At 42.0% G+C, this 23,266-nt stretch overlaps 1 non-coding gene and 1 pseudogene across 1 annotated transcript; one reads left to right on the forward strand and one right to left on the reverse strand.

The window, feature by feature from the left end:
• Nucleotides 1-11,289: 11,289 nt before the first annotated feature.
• On the reverse strand, nt 11,290-11,709 carry LOC136133219 (endothelial differentiation-related factor 1 pseudogene; annotated as a pseudogene).
• Nucleotides 11,710-22,665: 10,956 nt separating this feature from the next.
• Nucleotides 22,666-22,776, forward strand: LOC136133358 (U6 spliceosomal RNA). The gene has a single exon (XR_010656506.1). It is a non-coding gene; the product is annotated as a U6 spliceosomal RNA (small nuclear RNA).
• Nucleotides 22,777-23,266: the final 490 nt, after the last annotated feature.

Consider the following 23,266-nt stretch of genomic DNA (forward strand, 5'->3'; position numbering starts at 1 on the left):
TTTGTTTGTTTGTTTGTTTTTGTGGGTTTTTAAAATTTATTTTTGGCTGTGTTGGGTCTTCATTGCTGCGCGCGGGCTTTCTCTAGTTGCGGTGAGCGGCGGCTACTCTTCGTTGCGGTGCGCAGGCTTCTCATTGCGGTGGCTTGAGAGCATGCTTTTTGAGATTTATTCTTTTTAATGGGTTAAGGTGTGTTTTATGCCCCGTAATGTAGTCCATCTTGGTGAAAGTTCTGCGTGAGCTTGAGAAGAATATGTCATCTGCTGTTCTCAGATGCAGTCGTCTATCGATGTCAATTATATCCAGTAGATGGATGGTGCTGTTGAGTTTAGCTATGTCCTCACTGAATTTCCGCCTCCTGGATCTGTCCATTTCTGATACAGGGGTGTTAACGTCTCCAGTTGTAATAGTGGATTCATCTATTTCTCTTCACACATGGATCAGTTTTTGCCTCATATTTTGATGCTCTGTTTTTAGGTGCATAAGAATTTTATGTCTTCTTGGAGAATTGACATTTTCATCACTATTTGATGTCCCTCTAGATCCCGGATAATTTTCCTTGCTCTGAAGTCTGCCTTATCTGAAATTAATGTTATGACTTCAGCTTTCTTTTGATTACTATTAGCATGGAATATCAACCAGTGTCTTTATATTTCAGGTAGGTTTCTTATAGACAACATATAGTTGGGTATTGTTTTTTTTTATCCACTCTGTCAGTTTCTGTCTTTTAATTGGTGTTAGATCACTTAAGAACAAGAAAAATAAAAGATTTTATTTTACCTTCACTTATTCCTTCTCTAGTGCTCTTCTTTTTGTTCTTCCAGTTTTATTGAGCTATAATTGACACGTAGCACTGCATAAGTTTAAGGTGTACAGCATAATGATTTGACTTACATACATCATGACATGATTATCACAAGAAGTTTAGTGAACATCACCATCTCATATAGATGCAAAATAAAGGAAAAAGAAAAATAATATTTTTCCTTGTGATGAGAACACTTGGGATTTACTCTCTTAACTTTCATAACATACGGAAGTGTTAAGTATATATTAATCATGTTATACATTACAAACCTAGTACTTTTTATCTTATAGCTGGAACTTATATATTTTGACCACCTTCATCCAATTCGCCCCCCACCACCCCCTGCCTCTGGTCCTTTTCCTATGAGTTTGTTTGTCTGTTTGTTTTTATATTGTCTTGTATAAATTTATTTATTTTTGGCTGCATTGGGTCTTCATTGCTGCACGCGGGCTTTCTCTAGTTGCGGTGAGCGGGGTTACTCATTGTTGAGGTGCGCAGGCTTCTCAGAGCCGTGGCTTCTCATCGCAGAGAATGGGCTCTAGGCACACAGGCTTCAGTAGTTGTGGCTCCCGGGCTCTAGAGCGCAGGCTCAGTAGTTGTGGCACATGGGCTTAGTTGCTCCACGGCATGTGGGATCTTCCCGGACCAGGGCTCAAACCCGTGTCCCCTGCGTTGGCAGGTGGATTCCTAACCACTGCGCCACCAGGGAAGCCCTTTCCTTCACTTTTGAAGGATTACTTCACTGAACCCAGAATTCTAAGTTAATGTTTTTTATTTTCAGCACTTTAAATGTTTCACTCCACTTTCTTCTTCCTTGCCTGGTTTCTGAAGAGAAGTCAGTACAATTCTTATCCTGGTTTCCCTAAAAGTAAGGTGTTTCCCCCACTCCGCCTCTGGCCTCTTTGGGGAATTTCTCTTTGTCTTTGATTTTCTGCAGTTTTTTTAATTTGATAATGAAAGGCTTTAATTGTAATGTCATTGGCACATGTCATTGCTTTATAGTTTCACAACTTAAGTTTAAATATTAAGAGATACTTGGACATATTTTTTTTTTTTTTGCGGTACTCGGGCCTCTCACTGTTGTGGCCTTTCCCGCTGCGGAGCACAGGCTCCGGACACACAGGCTCAGCGGCCATGGCTCATGGGCCCAGCCGCTCCGCAGCATGTGGGATCTTCCCAAACCGGGGCACGAACCTGTGTCCCCTGCATCAGCAGGCAGACTCTCAACCACTGTGCCACCAGGGAAGCCCGGACATTTTTTAACCAAATAGGAAGCATTTAAAATACCATGGTGTTTAGCTAATGTGTATTTAAAAGTATAAAGGAGATTCATAAAAATAAAAAGATGTTTTAAACATAGGGTCTGTAAATACACCCTATTTTATCATTTATGGTAACATAGTATGGTATTTATTTGTTTATTTATTATTTTATTAATTAAAGTGTAATTGACCTACAACACTCTTTGTTCCAGGTGCACAACACAGTGACTCAATATTTCTATACATTACAAAAGGATCACCACTTCTACAGTTTGATAATTACATGCAGATTTTTGGTGTTGTCTGAGATTCCTGGATCTGTGGTTTGTGTCCATCATTAATTTTGGAAAATTCTCAGCCATCATCATTTTCAATATTTATTCTTTTCCTTTCTTTCTTCTCCTTCTGGTATTCCCTTTATACACATGTTATTGCGGTGGCTTCTCTCATTGCGGAGCACGGGCTTTAGGGTGTGCAGGCTTCAGTAGCTGTGGCACGCGGGCCTTGTTGCTCCGCGGCATGTGGGATCTTCCCAGACCAGGGCTTGAACCCGTGTCCCCTGCATTGGCAGGAGGATTCTTAACCACTGCGCCATCAGGCAAGTCCGCTTACACATTCTGATCTATCTTTTTCATTCTTTCTTCTCTTTACATTTCAGTTTCTGAAGTTTCTATTGACATATCTTCAAGCTCACTGATTCTTTCCTTGGTTATTAATGAGCCCAAAAAAGGCATTCTTCATTTCTGTTTCAGTGTTTTTGATTTCTAGCATTTCCTTTTGACTATTTTCTAGAGTTTCCATCTCTCTACTTACATACACATCTGTTCTTTCATAATGTCTACTTTTTCCATTAGTGCCCTTAGCATATCTGTTATTTAAATGATGATTAAGTCCTGTTGGTTGTTGGTGATGTTGAGTTTTTCTACAACCCTGCTGACTTTCTGTCCACTTATTCTATCAATCTGTTGAGAGAGAGATATTGAAGTCTCCAGTTATAATTCAGGATCTGTCTATTTCGCCTTTCAGTTCTATTAGTTTTTGCCTCACGTATTTTGCCACTCTGTTGTTTGGTGCACAGGCATGTAGGATTGCTGTGACTTCTCAGGAGATTGACCCTTTTACTATTATATAACATTTGTCTCAGTCCCTGATAATTTTATGAGCTCTGAAGCCTATGTTATATGATATAAATATATCACTTCTGCTTCCTTTGATTAATGTTTGCAAGATATATCATTTTACATCCTTTTACTTTCAACTTGCCTATACCATTATATTTGGATTGAATTTCTTGTAGACTGTATTTAGTTTTAATCCACTCTATCAATATCTGTCTTTTAATCAGTTTATTTAGGCCCATTCTTTTAGTGTAGATCTGCTAATGACAAATTCTCTTAGTTATTTTCTGTTTCTCTGAGAATAACTTCATTTCCCCCTTCATCCTGAAGGACACCTTCACAGGATACAGGATTCTGGGTAATCAGTTCTTTTCTTTTGGCACTTTAGTGTGCAGTATGCTGTCAAAGTAAGGACTAAACTAAAATAAAAATGAATGTGTTCCCAGGTTACGTTCATAAAAGCGCAATTCACCAAATGAGGAGGGAGACCCATTTCTATGGTCTGGAGGACGATGCTCACTTGTAGGTTTTACATCTTAAAAGGAACTGAAGAAATCAAGGCCTGTTGACAGCAGTGAGATAAATAGGGTGAGGGGATACAAAACCACATCCTAAGAGAAATGGCTTAAAATAACTAAGGCTGTTTCTCCTGAAAAGAAAATTCTCTCGAGGAATATGACTTCCAAAGAAATAGGACTTGTTCCACAGGGCTCCAAGGGGTTTCAGAGAAGGAATGACAAGGGAAAGAGATTTCAATTTCGTATCAGGAAGAATTTTCAGCAACCAAAGCTGCACAAAGATGGACTGCACTGCATAAAGATTATGTTCCTGTCATAAAGGTTCAGAGGTATGGGTCGGATGAATATTTTGCCAGTATGCCACAGGTATTTCAAGCTATTGATATTGTGATACCTTACCAAGCATCTCTATTTTCATTTGGGATTCCTGGATGTAAAATGAAATGGAGTGTATTTATTTATTTATATATTTTATTGAAGTATAGTTGATTTACAATATTGTGTTAGTTTCAGGTGTACAGCATAGTGCTTCGAGTTTTTTACAGATTATATCTGAAATGCAATGTATTTAGATAGAGAACCTTTAGACGTGGCAAATTCCGCTTTGATTTTAACAACCAAACAAAATTATTTATCCTACATAAGAACATTTTATTACTACAGTTGGTGATGACACTTATAGAAAATGTCTGCCCTGTTATGGATCTTGCCTGATACATTTATAATTCGAGGTGATGCTGTAAAGTGCTATGTGTGATTTTAACAATAGCCAACACTTAAATAGCACTTACTCTGTACCACCCACTGTTCGAGCAGCTTCTACATATTCAATAATTATCTCCACTTTACAAAAGCATTAACTGAGACACGAAGAGATTAAGTAATCTGTGCAAGGTTACACAGCTAGTAAGTGGTAAAAGGAAGATTTGAATCCTGTCTGTCTGACTCCTAAGTCTAGACTTGAAATGTATACATTGCCCACCACCCTAACTCTTTAATTTAATCAGCTTGTCAGGATCTGTCTACTCCCCAATGCATGTGTCCCTTTCAAAAGTCATGCTTAACCAATGGTACTGCTGGGCTCAGAATATTTTTGGAAGTTCTCTTTTGGATACAATCTAAACACCTCCAGCATATTCTCTGGAACATTCTCAAGAGGCAAATCTAACTCCACTGAGACTGGACTTAAGCTTTGGAAATAGCCTCAAGTGATTTGTAGTCAAATCTGATGGACAGAGTGGCTGGAAAAGCTGGATGTTATCATTTGACATTTAAAACCATCAATGCCACTGAAATGATGAGCCTAATTTCTCTGAATGGTTTGTAAACTGGCTTTGAAGTTTCTTCCAAAAGAGAAGAAAGGTGGTGACTGATGACAGTATGGCTGGAATAAGTCTCTAATCACCATAGCAACCCAGTGTTTTGAAAGAACAACACTCACTGGGATATGTCCATCTGGTGATGTTGTTATTTTCAAAGTTATACACTACACAGATGCATCCTTTGCTTGGTAAAAGAACTGTTCTTGCTTTTTTCTTTTTTTTGGCCATGTAGCATGTGGGATCCTAGTTCCCCAACCAGGGATCGAACCCGCACCCCCGGCATTGGAATCGCAGAGTCTTAACCACTGGATCTCCAAGGAAGTCCCTGTTCTTGCATTTATCAAGAAATAAAAAGGAGAAGGGAGAAGACACCAAATAGGAGATTTCCATGCATCATGTACTTGAATAACACAGATCTTGATTAGGTGCCATTAGGGAGAAAAGCTAAAGCCTTTGGAATCTCAGTTAGAAGTAACAGAGTCATCATATCATCTTGGGCAGCAATAGCTTCCTAGTGACAGACCTAAGTTTGAAGCCCAGAACAGAGCCAGTTCCTAGCTGGTTTTGGCAGAAAAATTACTTCTCTGAGCCGTAGTATCTTTATCTGTAAAACAACATCCTTTCAGGATGTTGTCAGAGTTAGAAATAATTTCTATAAAGGGATCTGATCCATACTAGACCAATAGAGGGAACATGTTAAAAATAATTGTAGATGAAGTGTACTAAGAAAGGCAAAGTAGATAAACGAGTACATCCTCTTCACATACAGAGTACAATAACCTCAGAAAAATGCTGTCTAAAATAAACTCTCCTACTGATTCACTGTTCACCCCCCCCAGGACCACTGAGAGCAAGTTTGGGACACAGTGTAGAAAAACTATTTAAAAATTTTATGGCTCCTTAGCAAGTATAGGCCTGCAATTTCTGTTGGCTTCCTGGCTCACTTGCTCCATCACCCAGAGTTTGTGAATCTGCCCGCCCCCCGCGGAGGCCCAGGGACAGAATCTGGCGTGTAGAGACTGACTTGGCGGCTGAAGGAGAGCTGCCTGCAGCTATGCACGGTGTACCTCGCGCAGCGCGCAGCCAGCAGGCAAGTGGAGGCTGAACCCTGGCCAGGACGCTCTCGTTAAACCCAGCGCCTGGCACAGGGAACAACTGCCCAGAAGTACCTTTTACTTGGCACACATGCACTGACTGCTTTTTTTTTCCTCTGCTTTATCTGCCCAGAGGGGTGCTTTTTTTCTAATTTGCACAAAGCATTGTATATATTACGCATGGGCCTGCCATCAGAGTGGTCTCTTTGTTTTTCTTTTTTAACCAAGTTAGCTTGCCAAGTTTGAAAAGTCAGGGATTTCACGCAAGATTCTATATTCCAAGCTTCTTTCGGAAAACGGGATGTTCTTTCCACAGTAGGCCCATATTCCTTCCTGACAACATTTTAGCTGGAACCAGATGGCCACTGCTCGCTGCAGACCCAGACGGCTGGTTCTCCGCAGGCCAGGGAGACTCCTAGGTTCCCCCCGCAACCGGGGGTTGAGAGGGGTTGGGGGGTCGCGGGTGGGGCTGGGGGTGGAGGGGAAACGAACGCTCTGGGCTAACAGGTCTGATTTCCAGCTAGTGGCACAGCTGGTGAACGTCTTCAGGGGGCAGCACGTGCCCGCATATGAGTGATAGGTGAGGCATGATGTCCTTTAGGAGGAAGAAATTTCTCTCCTTACCAAAAGCCAGAGAAAGGCACTGTCTGGTCAGGCAAACCCCGTGGATATGGGGCCTCTCCGGTGTGGGCAGAACAAAGCCACCCCCTGTTCTTTTTCCTGGGGAACGTGCAAACAGTGGTGGCTACTTCAGAGGCTGCCAGCAAAACTCAGGCCACCTCCTGGGCTATTCCAGGACATTTCTTCTCTTTATCAAAACAGCCGGGAGGAGGACGTAGATGCTAGGAGACAACCCATCCCTACAAATCTATTGGCAAAAAAAAAAAAAAACCAGCGGAAGAATCACTCTGACACTTGTGTATCAGTGTCAGGCAGTTCATGGCATTCTCCGCACAGGTGGCTAAATTCAGCGTCAGAGGAAACCGTGAAAGGGCCCAGTGATTTCAATCCACATTCCTGATGGGCCCTGGTTAATGATGTTAATGAAATGAAGAGCTGCATACACTATTTATGGCGAGATTAAGCCGATTACTCTAGCTTAGCCTACTTTCAATGTACAAATCTCACCAGTGGACAATGCAAGGCTCTGTTATCTGTTTTTCTCTCCCTGGGACTTTTCTCTGGACATTGGAAACAGGAATCCTAATAAGACCGTTTTTTACCTGTCTCATTTGAGGACAGGATTTTCAAACTCTCCCTTCAACATTGATGAAAATCCCTCAGTCCCTGACAGCGACCGCAGAAGCTTCCAAAAATATGCAGCAGCACAATTACTAGGAGAGATGAGATGTTGTTAACTAATAAAGGTGCCATAAATAAAGAATGATGAACCACCATGGGAAATGAATCGACAGAGAAGGACACGTCGGAATGTGGGATAGTAAAAATCACTTAAACTTTGCAGGACCTTGCAGAAAGTCGTGGTGATGTTCTGCCAGGTCCCTGGGAGAGTGGATTGAGATATGGCTGTTTCCCAAGACTTACTATCTAGTAGGCTGTGTTTAGACCCGCTCTGAGCCTTATTCCTTGGACAGCCTGGAGTCTCTCTCGTGTCTAAAGGGTTATCTGAGTTCCTCTCTGCACTTTACAACCTTTAGGCAGGAGCAGTTAATGAGACTATCAATTCCATGGAAGCATCTTGTTTGTAGCAATGGGGACGGGGGTGCCTCTTTGATAATTTAGAACAGTGCTGAGGAGAGGGTCAGATCTCCCTGGGGTGGTGTCACAAACTGGAAAAGTGGCTGTGGCACTGTGTTCCTCTACGGTTTTCTACAGCTGTTCCAGATTTTCCATGGGCTCACCTTTAAATTAAAAGAATTTCTGCACTTTCAAGAATTTGAAAACAAAGCCATGTGTGAGAATATGAGACCCGCTCCTATGCCCTTGCAAGAAATAGGTTGCATTCCTTTTTCTGCACTCAAAAAAACAGTACCTCCTCTTTTTTTGTTTTAGAATGCCATATATGTAAATGATCCCAAATTAATCTTTAGCATGTGCCCATGTTGTTTTGATTTACTAAACTTTAAAAATATGCCCATTGTTCCCTTTTAACAGCTTTCGGCAACATTTTCAGAAATGGAAATATATGAGCAAATTAGTAAATGAGTACAATTAGCCAGTACCATTTAGCAAGCATTCAAGGTACGAATTCTTCTACAATACACAAAAAGCATCAGTATAGATCTTATAATGCTATATAAGGTTTCTTATTTAACTTCACTCTTAATTAGCAACATACAATGAAAATTATATAGAGAGAAGAAAAATAATATAGTCACTGGAATAGTATTTTTACACACTTTTAAGTGATTTTGGTTTTGTTTTTAAGGGAATTGTGTGATATAGTGGAGAGAACAAAAAGATCTGGTTTAGATAGAATTTTAGTTCTCTGCCTTAACAGTTTTGTGACATTGGGCAAACTACTTAACTTCTCTGATCCTCGTTTTATTAAACTGTGAGGTGGAGTTGGTAATACTCATATAACAGGGTTGAAAGGATTAAATGAGATTCTGAGTAAAATGTCTAACGGTGCCTGACACAGTGTAAGATGTTCAATTAAGGTAACTCTCATTATTTGTAGTTTTCTCAGGTGATGGTGACTTCAGATGCTTAAGTAAATTTTTTTAAAGCTTTAGAAATAGTTGATTTTTCAAATTATTTAAATGATGTGGTGATCATTTTATAATGTACAGAAGTATCAAATCACTAGGTTGTACACTAGGAAATAACATAGTGTTGCAGGTCAATTATGTCAATACTTCCAAAAAAAAACACAAACAAACTCATAGAAAAAGAGATCAGATTTGTGGTTACCAGAGGCTGAATTGGATGAAGGTGGTCAAAAGGTACAGACTTCCAGTTACAAGGTAAATAAGTACTAGGGATGTGATGTACAACATGATAAATATAACTAACACTGTGGCATGTTATATATGAAAGTTATTAAGAGAGTAAATCCTAAGAGTTTTCATCACAAGAAAAAATTTTTTTCTATTTCTTTAATTTCGTGTCTATATGAGATGATAGATTTCCACTAAACTTCTCGTGGTAATCATTACTTCTTGTGGTAGTGATGGATGTAAGACAAATCATTATGCTGTACTTTAAACTATACAGTGCTGTATGTCAATTATATCTCAACAAAACTGGAAGAAAAAAGGATATAACTCACATATCACACAATTCCTTCATTTAAAGTATACCGCCCAAGGGGCTTTCCTGGTGGCGCAGTGGTTGAGAGTCCGCCTGCCGATGCAGGGGACACGGCTTCGTGCCCCGGTCCGGGAGGATCCCACATGCCGCGGAGCGGCTGGGCCTGTGAGCCATGGCCGCTGAGCCTGCGCGTCTGGAGCCTGCGCTCCGCAACGGGAGAGGCCACAACAGTGAGAGGCCCGCGTACCGCAAATAAATAAATAAATTAATTAAATAAAGTATACCCCCCAAAACTATTTAAAGGATTTATTTTTAGCACCAAAAATGTCAGTGACATTTTTGTCACTATCATGGAACTGTCATATTGTCACAATTATAAAAATTAATAATGATTTAAATCAGGGGTCCCCAACCCCCGGGCCACAGCAGACTGGTACCGGTCCGCGGCCTGCTGGGAATCGGGCAGCACAACAGGAGGTGAGTGACAGACAAGTGAGCGAAGCTTCACCTGCCACTCCCCATCGCTTGCATTACCGCCTGAACTACCCTCCCCACACCCCGGTCCGTGGAAGAATTGTCTTCCACGAAGCCGGTCCCTGGTGCCAAAAAGGTTGGGGACGGCTGATCTAAATTGACTTTAATTTAATAAATAATTTAATTAAAGTATTAATGAAATTATTTCCCTTAGTGTCACATCACAGAGGCAAATCTTAATTTTGGTGACTGGAATAGGGGTAACTATTCCTCTTATTTGCAAACTATCACTTGTTGTTACTGTATATACAGCAGTTGGATTTTTGTTTTTAATTTACTTCAGTAGCTTTAGCCTCTCCCACCAAGATTCAAGGCAATCCATTTGCCAATTTTTTTTCTAAAAATCTCTCATAAATTATAAATACTATACACAGGCTAAATCTTTCCTGTACTTCCATATAGGACATAAATCAGTATCTATATGATGTTTCTCACTAATAAAAGGAGTGTATCTGGTTCCAGAACCAGGCAGTTTTATTGCAATACTGAGTTTCCACAGTTCAGCCAAAAGTTTGAGGATAAAGATTTGCTGCAAAAAGCCTTAACTAGTTCTCAACTGCTTTCTCACTTGGCATATAAATACAAAAGTTAGAAATGGCCACTGGTATGATAGCTGTGGGTGCATACTCCTCCCGTAGAATATCAGAAGAGACTTGCAGTTTACAGACAAGGCTGGCAAGGTGTTCGGAAATATATCCAGAAACCTGAGGAAATTGGTGGAAAGAGAGGCTTGTTATTTCTGTAAATATGCTAGAGTACATTTTGATTTTACACCTGAGGAACCAATTAGATTAGGTATGTTTGTAAGGTTTGGGGTTAAGAAAATACTGTCAGTGGAGGGTTTTTCTTAGGACTTCTTAATTGATTCATCAGCAAAGTTACCAGATCCCAGTCAAAGAAGATTCTAAGTTTTACAAAACTCAAGATAACTGTCAAAGAGCTAGAATAGCTTTAGCACCTCTGAATAATGCCTCAATGAAGCTATATCGTGAGGAATCTATCTATCTATATGTATTTTTTTTTTTTTTGGAAGGGAAACAAATGTTTATTAGCTTCTCTATGAGCCGGGCTGGAGACGCAGCTCCTCTCCCAGACGGTGGCTGCCCACCCTGTGCGAGGTGGTCCCCCTCCGAGCTCCCTGGAGCCACCCCGGTGACGGGGCAGACCGCAGGGGAGAGGAAGGCAGCGTTCCGCACCCCACGTGAGGGACGGGGACAAGGAGGAAAATAATCAGGAGAAGCAAACACTTTGCAAGGTTTTGTTTGTTAGTCTGACAGCAGGTAGGGGTAGAGGGGGCTCCCGGGCAGGGCTACCGCCCCGTGTTCCGCGTGGCCGCGTGAAGAGACCCACGCTGGCGCTGGTGGTCACGCGGAACCAGCCAGACAAGATCAGCTGGAACGCGCTGATTTCGAAGCTTTGTGTTCATTTCGCCCTCGGCCCCTTCTCGATCGGCTTCCCAATGTCTTTCCCCCGGAGCTTAAGGCCGATGGCTCTCTCGATTTTGCCCAGAACCTGGTTGTTAGAAATGGCCCGGCCCCTCTCACGGTCAGCGACAACCTGTGGCTTTTCGTCGCCAGGGCCTTCTGCGTCAGCCCTTTGCTCTGCCGGCCCTGCAGGATCACCTTGCCCACCTCCAGGCTCACCCGGTCCTGATGCAGCTCCTCAGTCCCCCAGGTCCAGCTTGGCTGTGTTCTTGGTGATCCAATGCTGTTTGTTCTGGCCGGCGGCCCATTTCTTGGAAGCCTCCACATATTCTCCTGCTCTCTGAGCTGCTAGAGAGGAGGACTTGGCCTTGGCCTGGGCGGCCATGGGGCCCTTTTTGGGCCAGTCACTCTCAGCCATGGTGGGGCAAGTGGTCCGTCCGGCGGCTCCGAGGGAGCTGCTTGAGACCCGGCGACGCGACGTCCCCTTGTCGCTCGGCCGCTTCCGGTGCCCGCCGTGGCCCCGCCCCCTAAATCTATATTTTTTTAATTAACCCTAATTGTAGGGTGACCAACTGTCCCAGCTGACCTGAGACAGAAGATTTCTCAGGCTGAAGGATTTCGGTGCTAAAACCAGGACAGTCCCAGGCAAACCAGGTTGGTTGGTCTCCCTACCCAATGGCCTGATGTATATCATTAGATAGAGTATCTGGATTCTTTCATGCTTCAAAAATCTACATGGCTTGCCTGACTCTAGACAGTTAGCAAGCTTTTATTCATTGCCTGCTGGGGGCCAAGATCTGGAGATGATGTTGTACAATTAGTAGACAGGCATCCCTAACTGAAATATTTTGTGTGTCTCACGCCCTGTGTCTTATGCTGATTGCCCCATGTGGATACAACTATTTCCAGGTTCGTGTTGCTTTTGGAGCTATTAGACTGAACTCAGCAAAGCAGGATGACCAAAATTAGCCTTTCCAGTGGATTCTGTCTTGGTTGTGCTGTTGTCATCTAAGTTAGATATGATATCAAGAAACGTATAAAAACAGTTCCATGTGAAAGCAAATTACAATGGGCCAAAGATAGATTGTAAACAGCTTGCCTGCCTTCCCGCCTACTTTCCTATAAATATTAAGTTAAATATAGTATATGCCCTAACATTGTAATTCACTTCCACGAGGATTTATTGGATGATTATCCTGGGTCAAGCCCTGTGCTAGGTGCTGGGACTACAAGAACGAATGAGAGATGGTCCTGCCCTCAGGAACCTTCCATCTAATGGGGAGAGAAACATGTGTCACTTGGTCTCTATTTGCCACTGTCTCCCCCAGATCCATTCTCGCCCCCTCTCTGCCTTGCTCCACGCCTCAAGGATTGATCTCTATGAGCTGCATCTCCGGGGCTGTCTTGCTCTGTGGCTTCTGGTTGAGTTCAGCCAATGGGAGGCATTGTTTTGGCTTGAAGCTCTGACCATTGCTCTGTGATTGTAATTCTCTCCTCCAAGCCTCCAGCACTTGCAGGGCTCCCTTAGCCAATAATCAATTTCCTTACCTCTGCCCACTTCTGTGAATAGTCCCTTCATAAATTTAGTTTCATGATTTCATCTGAGTGTGCCTTCTGTTTCCTGTACAAACCCTGACTGATTCAACAGGTAAATAAACTACTGAATTAAAGGAGGTAAGTGAAGTAATAGAGGTATATATACACAAGTAGAATGGTGTGATACAGGAGGGCATGCTCAAGAATGCACAGAGAATGGGAATGAGTAAATGCTTCTTGATCTGAACACTGAAGGATAAATAATAAGTGGGAGAAAGACCTGGAAGGGGCAATGTCTAGCATGGAGAGAAAACTAACCAGGATGTATTCATGCAACTGTTAGCAGATTAGGACAGCTGGAGCACTAAGTATAGGGAAGGCAGCAGAGGGAGATAGTGTGGAGAAATAGACTGGGTTCAGGACATGTAAGGATGTTAAGCAATTCTGTTCATTTCACACGCACACTGCCTGCCTCTCTCTCTCTCTCTCTCTCTCTGCCAAACACTGTTCTAGGCACTGGAGATTCATTAGACCATAAAACAACAATCCCTGCTCTTAGGGGATCTAAAACAGGGCATCAATAGAGATGCAAAAGAGGGGACAAATATTGTAAAGGAGATCAAAAAGGAAGACAATGCCCAGGACAGTGCAGACAAATCTGAGATTTTTTTAAAATTTTTAATTTTGAAATAATTATAGATTCCCAGGAGGTTACAAGGAAATGTATAGGGAAACCCCATGTACACTTCACCCAGCCTCCTGCAATGTTCACATCTTATACAATTATAGTAAAATATCAAAACCAAGAAATTGTCATTAATATAATCACAGTGTTTTCAGATCTCATCAGTTATACACACACTCGTGTGTATGTGTAGCATCGCCACCATAATCAACATGCTCAAGCCATCATGTTACCTCTTGATAGCCACATCCACCTGCCATCCCTAACCCCTGAAAACTACTAATCTGTTCTTCATCTCTATAATTATGGTATTTCATGAATGTTACATAAATGGAATCATGTATCATGGATCCTTTGGGGATTGGCTTTTTTCACTCAGCATAATTTGCTTGTGACTCATCTAAGTTGTGTGTATCAATATTTCACTCCTTTTTCTTGCTGAGTAGTATTCCATGGATGTACCAGTGTTTGTTCAACCCACTGAACCCACCGAAGGACATGTGGGTAGTTTCCAGTGTGGGGTTATTATGAACAAAGCTGCTATGAAGAATTGTATACAGCCTAGATACTTTTTGAGTGAATGAATGAGATAAAATGGATAGAATGCAGTGACCAGCTGTAGGGGATGAAGCCTGACATTGTTAGTAAAAAATGAACCCCAAAGCATGTGCAGCCACCAAGTACTACAAAAAGGGTTTACTTTGTTTCACATATGTATGTGTCTTACACATATACTTTATTAATAATCAAATGGTATCTTTTAAAATAAAACAATTTAAGATAAGCAAACTGAATTTAAAACTCTAAAGTAAAACTTGACAACATATTTATGTTGTCAAGAGACAACAGCTCTCAGTACAATCATTTTAAATATTTAAGTAAATTTTAAAGGATCTTTGTTGTGATCTGGCATTTTTTAAATTCTGATGCTTTACAAATTCTGTTTTGTTAGTTGCTTGAGTTCCTATTCTGCAATGTGCTATTATTATTATGCAGGATTGTATCCATGCTCCTGAAAGAGTTTTAAAATTAATTCTAATTTGAAGAAAGAACATTCTACCCATAGAAGGTTCAAAAATAAAAATGATGAAGGACACATTTCAGGAAAACGCACATGGTATTTTACATCACCTACTTTAGAATAATTCCAGGATAGTTTCTTTTACTTTTGTTTTATTTATTCTACTTTTTAATGAATTTACAAATAACCCAAAATGTTCCCTAGTTTTTTTGCCTTCCAGAGTCACAATTTCCTTCAATACTCAAGTAAGGATAATTCATCCTGGCAAGTCTGTTGCCTCCTTTTGGGTAAAAATCTGGCAATAAGCCAAAGAGCATTCGTAAGGGCTCCTGATCTATCTACAAGATACGTGTATAATTTCTTTGCCCATTTTAATATTTTAGGTGTGTTGCCTTCTTGTAAAAATTTGCAGTCAGTACCCATGAAGAATTCTTTTTTGCCATGTAGAAAAAGTCTAGTTTGGACTTCCCTGGTGGCGCAATGGTTAAGAATCTGCCTGCCAATGCAGGGGACATGGGTTTGATCCCTGATCCAGGAAGATCCCACATACTGTGGAGCAACTAAGCTCATGTGCCACAACTACTGAAGCCCACTCGCCCTAGAGCCTGTGCTCCACAACAAGAGAAGCCACCGCAACAAGAAGCCCGTGCACCACAACAAAAAGTAGCCCCCGCTCGCTGCAACTAGAGAAAGCCCACGCACAGCAACGAAGACCCAACGCAGCCAAAAAATTTAAAAAAAAGTAAACGACCTTAAACAAAAAAGTCCAGTTTGCTCAGAAAAACCCAACAAGCCAGGTGATATATTCTATTATTTATATGCTCCTGTTCATATTTTATTATTTAATTTGGACTTGAAACTACTTAGGCAGTTATGGATCAGAAAGTGAGGCTGAAATGTACTATCCAACTGATAGAATGATTTATTCCTCCACAGGTCATTGGTATAGGCTACAGTTGTCACCAAATACGTATGGTATTTTACCTATCCTGTTGCCATGGAGATCAAGAACCAAATTAAAACACATTTGCCAGGGTCATAATAATGTAGCCAGAATTTAAAGAAAAACTTGATTTGCAGTTATATATAATTTTGCTTGTTTGCTCTGACGGTCTGTTGACTTCTAAGTGCTTTAGCTTATCAATAATAATAAAGCTTCTCGAGCCATTAACTCACATGGGTCTTGACATTCCATGAGCCCAGATTCAACACATCGTCTGGCAGTGTGCTTGGGTTGGCCCCTGGATTGAAGAAGAGAGGGAAGTCTGGGATAATTCCCAAATGTCTGGATCTGGTGACTGGGATCCCATGGTAAGGCAAGTTTGAGGAGAAAAAGCTGGATTAGGAACTGTTGAGTCTGAAATTCCTGTGGACCATGCAGTCCGAGAGGCAGCCAGTAGAAGACTGGCTATGAGTGTCTGAGGTTCCAGGTCACATCAGCCAAAGAGGGTGGCTTGGCATTTTCCCCAAGAAGAGAATCCTGGGGAATATAAACATCTAAGGCTGGGACAGAGGAAGAAGGTCAGGAAAAAGACCGAGCAGGTGTCTAATGTCTGATAAAGTGCCTGACACACAGCCGGCACTCTGCAAATACTGTGAAAGAATACAGAACGCAGCCATGGGGATCTACAGCAGGATGGTTGGGCAAACTGGCTCAGCTCACGCTTACCTGCAACTAGTCAGAAATGTGCCTGGGGCTTCCCTGGTGGTGCAGTGGTTGAGAGTCTGCTTGCCGGTGCAGGGGACACGGGTTTGAGCACCGGTCTGGGAAGATCCCACACGCCGCAGAGCAACTGGGCCCGTGAGCCACAACTACTGAGCCTGCGCGTCTGGAGCCTGTGCTCCGCAGCAAGAGAGGCCGCGATATTTAGAGGCCCGCGCACCGCGATGAAGAGTGGCCCCCACTCGCCGCAACTAGAGAAAGCCCTCGCACAGAAACGAAGACCCAACACAGCCAATCAATCAATAAATAGAAATGCTGTAGAATTATTTTTTTAAAAAAGAAATGTGCCTGGACCCAGAGGTTCATGTAACGTGTCAACCACTCTTCTCAGATCACTTCTGGTCAGTGCTGCGTCCACGTCACGTGCCCTTGGTCTCCCTTACATGTGCCTCTTCTCCATTTCTCTGGGGTTCTGGCTTGGTTCACCCCAGGGATCTCTTCCCGCCTGCCTGTGTCATCACACCCTTGTCGGGGGAGCAGTATACATTGCCTCTCACAGCATAATTGTGGTTTGTTATTATCCTAAAAGACACTCTTCCTGCGGAGGGGTTGGGATGGATGAGATAAAGGAGATTTAGAAGATGGAGAACCCAGTGAGACTAGGTGGAATTAAAAGAATGAAGGGGAAGGTGAACCCCATCCTGCTACAAATAAAAGGAACAGTCTGAGGAATAAGAGGAGAACCCAGAGAGAATGGTTCAGTAATACCAAAGACCAGCTGCTTTAAAAAATAGTTGCAGGACTTCCCTGGTGGTGCAGTGGTTAAGAATCCGCCTGCCAATGCAGGGGACATGGGTTCGAGCCCTGGTCCGGGAGGATCCCACATGCTGCAGAGCAGCTGGGCCCGTGAGCCACAACTACTGAGCCTGCGCTCTGGAGCCCGCAAGCCACCACTATTGAAGCCCGTGCACCTAATGCCCATGCTCTGCAACAAGAGAAGCCACCGCAATCAGAAGCCCGTGCACAGCAACGAAGATCCAACGTAGCCAAAAATAAATAAACAAATTTATATATAAAAAAAAAAAAGTAGCTGCTAGTCAACTGTGCCAAATGCCACGTGGAGGACAAGAAAGAGGACAAAAAGTAAGCCGTGGATTTGGTGATCAGTAGCTCCGTGATGCGTTTAACAACAAAACTTCCCACTGGCAGAGAGAGTGAAATCCAGGCTGCAGGTCAGGAGTCGTGGGAAGTGAGGGAGGGCTACACGCCCCAGGCTTTCTCATCCAGGGCAGGGCATCGCTGGACACCCTTAGAGCATCACAACCCCAGCAGTCCCCAGTGATTCTGCTCCTTCCCTCAGCTCACAATCCAGTCCTGCCTCCAAAATAAGTCCCAAGTCTGACCACTTCTCACTCCACCCAAGGAGCCACCCTTGTGTGGCCATCTGTCTGGGTGATGGAAACTCCCTCCCCCCTGGTTCCCCTCCCACCTGACTGTCCCATAATCGGTCCTTCACAGTGGCCACATGGGTCTGTTAAAACCAGTCAATCAGACCATATCATTGCCCTTTGTAAATCCTCCACAGTGATCCTGTTATTAAAAATAATTGTTCATGTCTGAGCCTGCCATACTACATGATCCGCACTTTCTGCCTCTTAGCATCCTACTTCCCCTTCCTCTCGCTGCCCTCCGCCACGTGCGCCTATTTTCAGTTCCTCAAACAGGCAGGGTTTGTTCCTACCCTTGCACTTGCTATTCCATCTTTCAGGCAGGGCTTGCTTCTTGCGCATGAGTCCTGCACTCCCTCATCCCTATGGCCCCGTATTGGTTTAATGCTCCGCTGTTAGCATCTTGAAATTCTTCATTTTTGAACTGAGGGGCCTCACCTTTCCATTTTGCACTGGGCTCTGCTCTCAGGGATCGTGTTAGATAGATGTCCCCTCCTCAGAGAGGCCTCCCTTGGCTTCCCAGACTAAAGCTGCCCCCACTTTCCAAAACACAGGCAATCCCCTTATCCCGTTTTATTTTCTTTGTAACAGCTTTCACGCTCTGATACGTTCTTGCTTAGGTACTTATTTGCGTGGTGTCCACTTCCCTCCCCCTGGAATGTAACAGGAGCTCCTACAGGGCAGGAACCATCTATTCTGTCTCGCCCCAATGTCCATAGAACCTCAGTGTGTGGAACACAAGGCTGCCCAACATACATTTGCTGATAAATGAGCTGTTCCAAGACTGAACTCCCTGGACACAAGAGAAGAACCATGTTTGGTGTCATGGAAATTCTAGAATGCATTTGGTATTTATATACATCCTGATCAATAATTAAATTTTTGTGGTGCTGGTCTGTTCTGATAAATTCTGATTTCATGATGAAGTTAAATGGGATATGAATTCTTCTTATTATATTCAAGGTTGGTCTTTTTCATGAAAGATTTTGAAATCTGGATTCAATGCCTACTTTTGCTGCCTATGTTATATGAGCCTAAAACATCATTTTAGTTTAGTCTGAATTTTTTAAAAGAGGTTGTTGGTCTACCTTCCAATTACATTGTGCTCTATGGCTCAATAAATCATTTTCGTTTGTATTAACTAATTTGACCTGTTCAGTAACTCTATACAAGAGATAAGGTGGCTGTGTTATTTTACCGATGGACTCAAACTATGTTGAAGCTTGATGAGAATACATGAATAATAATCACAGATATTTAGAGCTGGGAGTAAGAGTTGAGATTATTTCTTCCAATAATTTCTCATTTTTAGATGAGGACACAGAGAAATCCAGAGCCCACCACGAGGCAAGGATTTTGACAGAAACTGATTCTTAAATCAGTGAACTTTATACTTCACCATTGGTCCTCTCTGTTAGAGGTGGCCAACATTTGCCCAAAAAGAGTATTTACAGTCTACTTCAAAATTTTGCTTTTTGATGTGAATTATATCTTTAATTTTATTAAATCAATGGCTGAATAGATGAAGATAAAGAAAGAAGAAGGGAAGAAAAGGAGGGAGGGAGGGAGGAAGCAGAGCTAGGGAAATTATTACTATTGTTACTGAACCAGGTTCACTTTGCCTGACACTCAGCAAGCCAAAACACTGAGTTGCCAAGTTTTGCAGCAAAGAGAAGGTTTATTCACAAGGCAGTCAAGTGAGGACATGGGAGAACAAGTCTCAGACCATCCTCCCCCTTTGGGGTGCAAAGGCCTTGGGGTATTTGGGAGATAAAGAATAAAGAAGCAGGATGGTCTGAGGGGTAATGAACGTGGGGAGCATGAGGAAAGTGCTTGGGAAAAGGTGTGGTAATCATCATCGTTCTATGAAGGCCTCTGCACATTCAAAACTGGAGGTACTTAACATGGTCTGAGGGTGGAGTTTTTGGCCCTCTGACATCGAAACGTCACTGACTGGACACTCACACATGCCCAGTTGGAGGGTTGGTGGTCCTAACCAGTGTTAACCACTTCAGCTTGGTCTTATCCAGCTCATCTCCAACTAGACATAGCTGACTCCAAGTACCTGGAAAATAACTTGGGCAAACATCTTATTGCTTCAGCTGCCTGCTGCTTGGAGGATGTGCAAGTCTTAAAATGACCTTGATTAGCAAAAGCAGGTAAAATGGATTTGACTAATAATTACCCACGGTTTAATTATAATCTACATAAGTCATTTATTTGGATCTTTATGCTCTTGTCTTTTACTTACTTCTCTTATGCATTCTCTCCTTGATTTTTTTTTTTTTTTTTTTTTTTTGGTGGGAAGGGAAGGGACTTCTACCAGAGTAACACTCCCTCCCAAGCAGGAGTGGGTTATTTGACACACGGGAGAATCCAAGTTGTGGCAAAAGCATTAAGGCTTCGCTCTCTTTCCTCCCCTTTCTGACCTCACTGGTGCAAGACAGCAAATCCCAACTTATCCACAGGACACATGCAGGGCTGCCGGGTTACACAGCTCCACGGACCACGGACATTGTATCCTGGAGTTGGGCTCCACAGAAGAAACAGCACAAGTGGCACAGGCTTCCTGGCCTGCTCTGTGCCAAGTGGTTACCCGAAGGGAAGCCCAGAGGTTGTCTGGCTATGCCAGTGGCAGGGTGGGCCGATCTAATCAGGGGTGACATAGTAGCAAGTCCATTATGGGCACACATCTAAGATGCCCTGTCCAAGCCCAAACTTACCAACAATAAACCTGACATTTTGAAGTCCATCTGTCTGACTTCTCTATTTCTCAGTTAATACCCTGTGCCTCTTTTTGTTGTCCTTCTTAATTAAGATGACCTTGCTTCTAAGTGTCCTTAGTTACTGACTAGCTATAATATTTTACAACCCACTTAAACCTTGAATGTAATGATGTCATAATTATGAAAGTAACCAGATTCACGTGAAGTGTTGCCTAATCTTAAGAACAAAATGGCATCTGTGAAAACAGCTGAAACAATTAGAGGAAGAAAGTTTTTGGAAGCTTCAGGAATTTTTTTTTTTTTTTTGGCAGTACACGGGCCTCTCATTGTTGTGGCCTCTCCCGTTGCGGAGCACAGGCTCCGGACGTGCAGGCTCAGTGGCCATGGCTCACGGGCCCAGCCGCTCCGCGGCACGTGGGATCTTCCCGGACCGGGGCACGAACCCGTGTCCCCTGCATCGGCAGGCGGACTCTCAACCACTGCACCACCAGGGAAGCCCTGCTTCAGGCTATTTTTAAAGTAATTAGTACTAGTTAAGAATAAAGTTCTCTTCTAGGAAATTACACTTAAAGGGGGAACATGGAATGCAGAAAAAATCTACCACTAGAGAGAACCACCAGTCTTCCTAAACATTGGTTCCACTTTCAACAAAATGTGGGTTGTTGAAAAAGAGCATGTAGATGCCAGCCAGGACTTCAAATGGGTCCAAACTTGGACAACAGCAAACTAACAAGAAAGGTTCTCAGGGTCAGAGTTTGCACTGATGCTGCACAATTTCCTATGATTGACTTTCCCAGAACTGTGCTCTCCTCTTCCTGAGAAAAATACCCAAAGTACTGCTTCTTTGGCCAACCAATCACCTCTCAGGACAGGACACATCTGTTTGTAGCTGTGGATTGTAGTTGCTCAAAAATGACGTGAGGCTTCTTAAAATAATAATAGGTCAATTTGCTTTGAGCTGATCTGTTTTCCAACAGAGCTAAGAGGTTTTCCACTAAATCAGAGATTCAGCAGGTAGTCAAAACAGCTGAAATGAGGTGTAGGCAGGACTTCACGTGTGTCCTGTAATTGCCCATCCCTACATCCAAGCAGAGCAGAGATAAACTCCAGACTGCAGTTTACTCAGACACAAGGATCAACTTCTAAGGGCACTGAAAGGCAGGTGAACCAGTTCAAAACAGTGTGACCTGCTTAGAAAGTATTGAGTATCTAATAAGTATTGATTGGCTAATCCTTCAAAAATTGCAAAGGGGGCCCAAGACAATCTTGAGATTTCAGTAGCCAGAGAGACCCAGACAACACCTGGCTATGGTGACTCTCTAAATTGCTTTTAAATGAATCATTCGCTGAATTTTCAGTTCAGCTAATCAATTATCAAATTGTAGTAAAATACTCAGTTATATGCTCAATGTTATCACTTTAGTTAAAATGTGTTTGCATGTATTTTTTAAAATGCCAAATGACTATGTAAATAATCTTCAAAATGTTTTTTAATTAATTTTTATTGAGTATAGTTGATTTACAATGTTGTGTTAGTTTTTGCTGTACAGCAAAGTGAATCAGTTATACATATATGTATATCTACTCCTTTTTAGATTCTATTTCCATATAGGTCATTATAGAGTATTGAGTAGAGTTCCCTGTGCTATGTAGTAGGTCCTTATTAGTTATCTCAAAATGTTTTAACTAAGCATTTACTTTATTTCATATTGTTGCTTATACTTTCAATCAAAGAAATTTATTGGGCCTATAAAAGAATATACATAGAATAAATTTCTATTCTATTTATTTTATATTATTATTATTCTTTTTTTGGCTGCATCCAGTCTTAGTTGCAGCATGTGGGATCTTTCGTTGCAGCAGGCAGGCTCTCTTGTTGTGGCACGCAGGCTCCAGAGCATGTGGGCTCAGTAGGTGTGGCAGGTAGGCTTAGTTGTCCAACAAAGGATTGAACCTGCATCCTCTGCATTGGAAGGTGGATTCTTGACCACTGGACCACCAGAGAAGTCCCGTAAATTTCAAATTTAAATATATATATATATATTTTTTAAGGCTTTAATGAGTCCTATAAAAACATATTTGTGGGGACTTCCCTGGCAGTCCAATGGTTAAGACTTCGCCTTCCAGCAGGTGTGGGTTCAATCCCTGATCAGGGAGCTAAGATCCCACATGCCTCGTGAGATATGCCTCGAGGCCAAAAAGCCAAAACATAAAACAGAAGCAATATTGTGACAAATTCAATAAAGACTTTAAAAATGATCCACATCAAAAAAAATCTTAAAAAAAAAATTGTGTGTGCTCACTTCGGCAGCACATATAAATACTCAAATTGGAATGATACAGAGAAGATTAGCTTGGGCCCTGCACAAGGATGATATGCAAATTCATGAAGCATTCCATATTAAAAAAAAAAATCTGCGTAAGATAAAAGTAACTCAAGGTCATTGTTCCAGATCGTGTAGACAGCCCGCCCTCTAGTGTTCCTTTCTAAACCCTACCACATTTTAAACCATAATCTCAAAATGCTAGGTTAATAGGATTAAGAACTGTGTCATCAAATTAATAGAACAAGGCAAAATCCCTGACACAGACAAAAATTAAATCAGAGAAAAGTGAAGGTCCTTCCAGAAGCTGGTGACAACCTCACTGGGGAGAGCCTGCAAAGTTGGTGGTAAATATATTAAAACTTCATTTGGTAAATAGGGTCTTAATAGAAAGAGAATTAGTCCAAATGATAACGGTAGATATAAAATGTGATAGCTTTGTAAATACTAGTATTTTTAAAAGATATTCCAAATGTTGATTAAATAATGGAGTTTTTTTTAATAAAAAATATACATAAAGCAGATAAATATCCCCTTTGGGAGGAAAGATAATCTAAGTTATTTTATAGATA

This window comes from Phocoena phocoena, chromosome 13, assembly GCF_963924675.1.
Source record: "Phocoena phocoena chromosome 13, mPhoPho1.1, whole genome shotgun sequence".
In the NCBI taxonomy this organism is placed as follows: domain Eukaryota; kingdom Metazoa; phylum Chordata; class Mammalia; order Artiodactyla; family Phocoenidae; genus Phocoena; species Phocoena phocoena.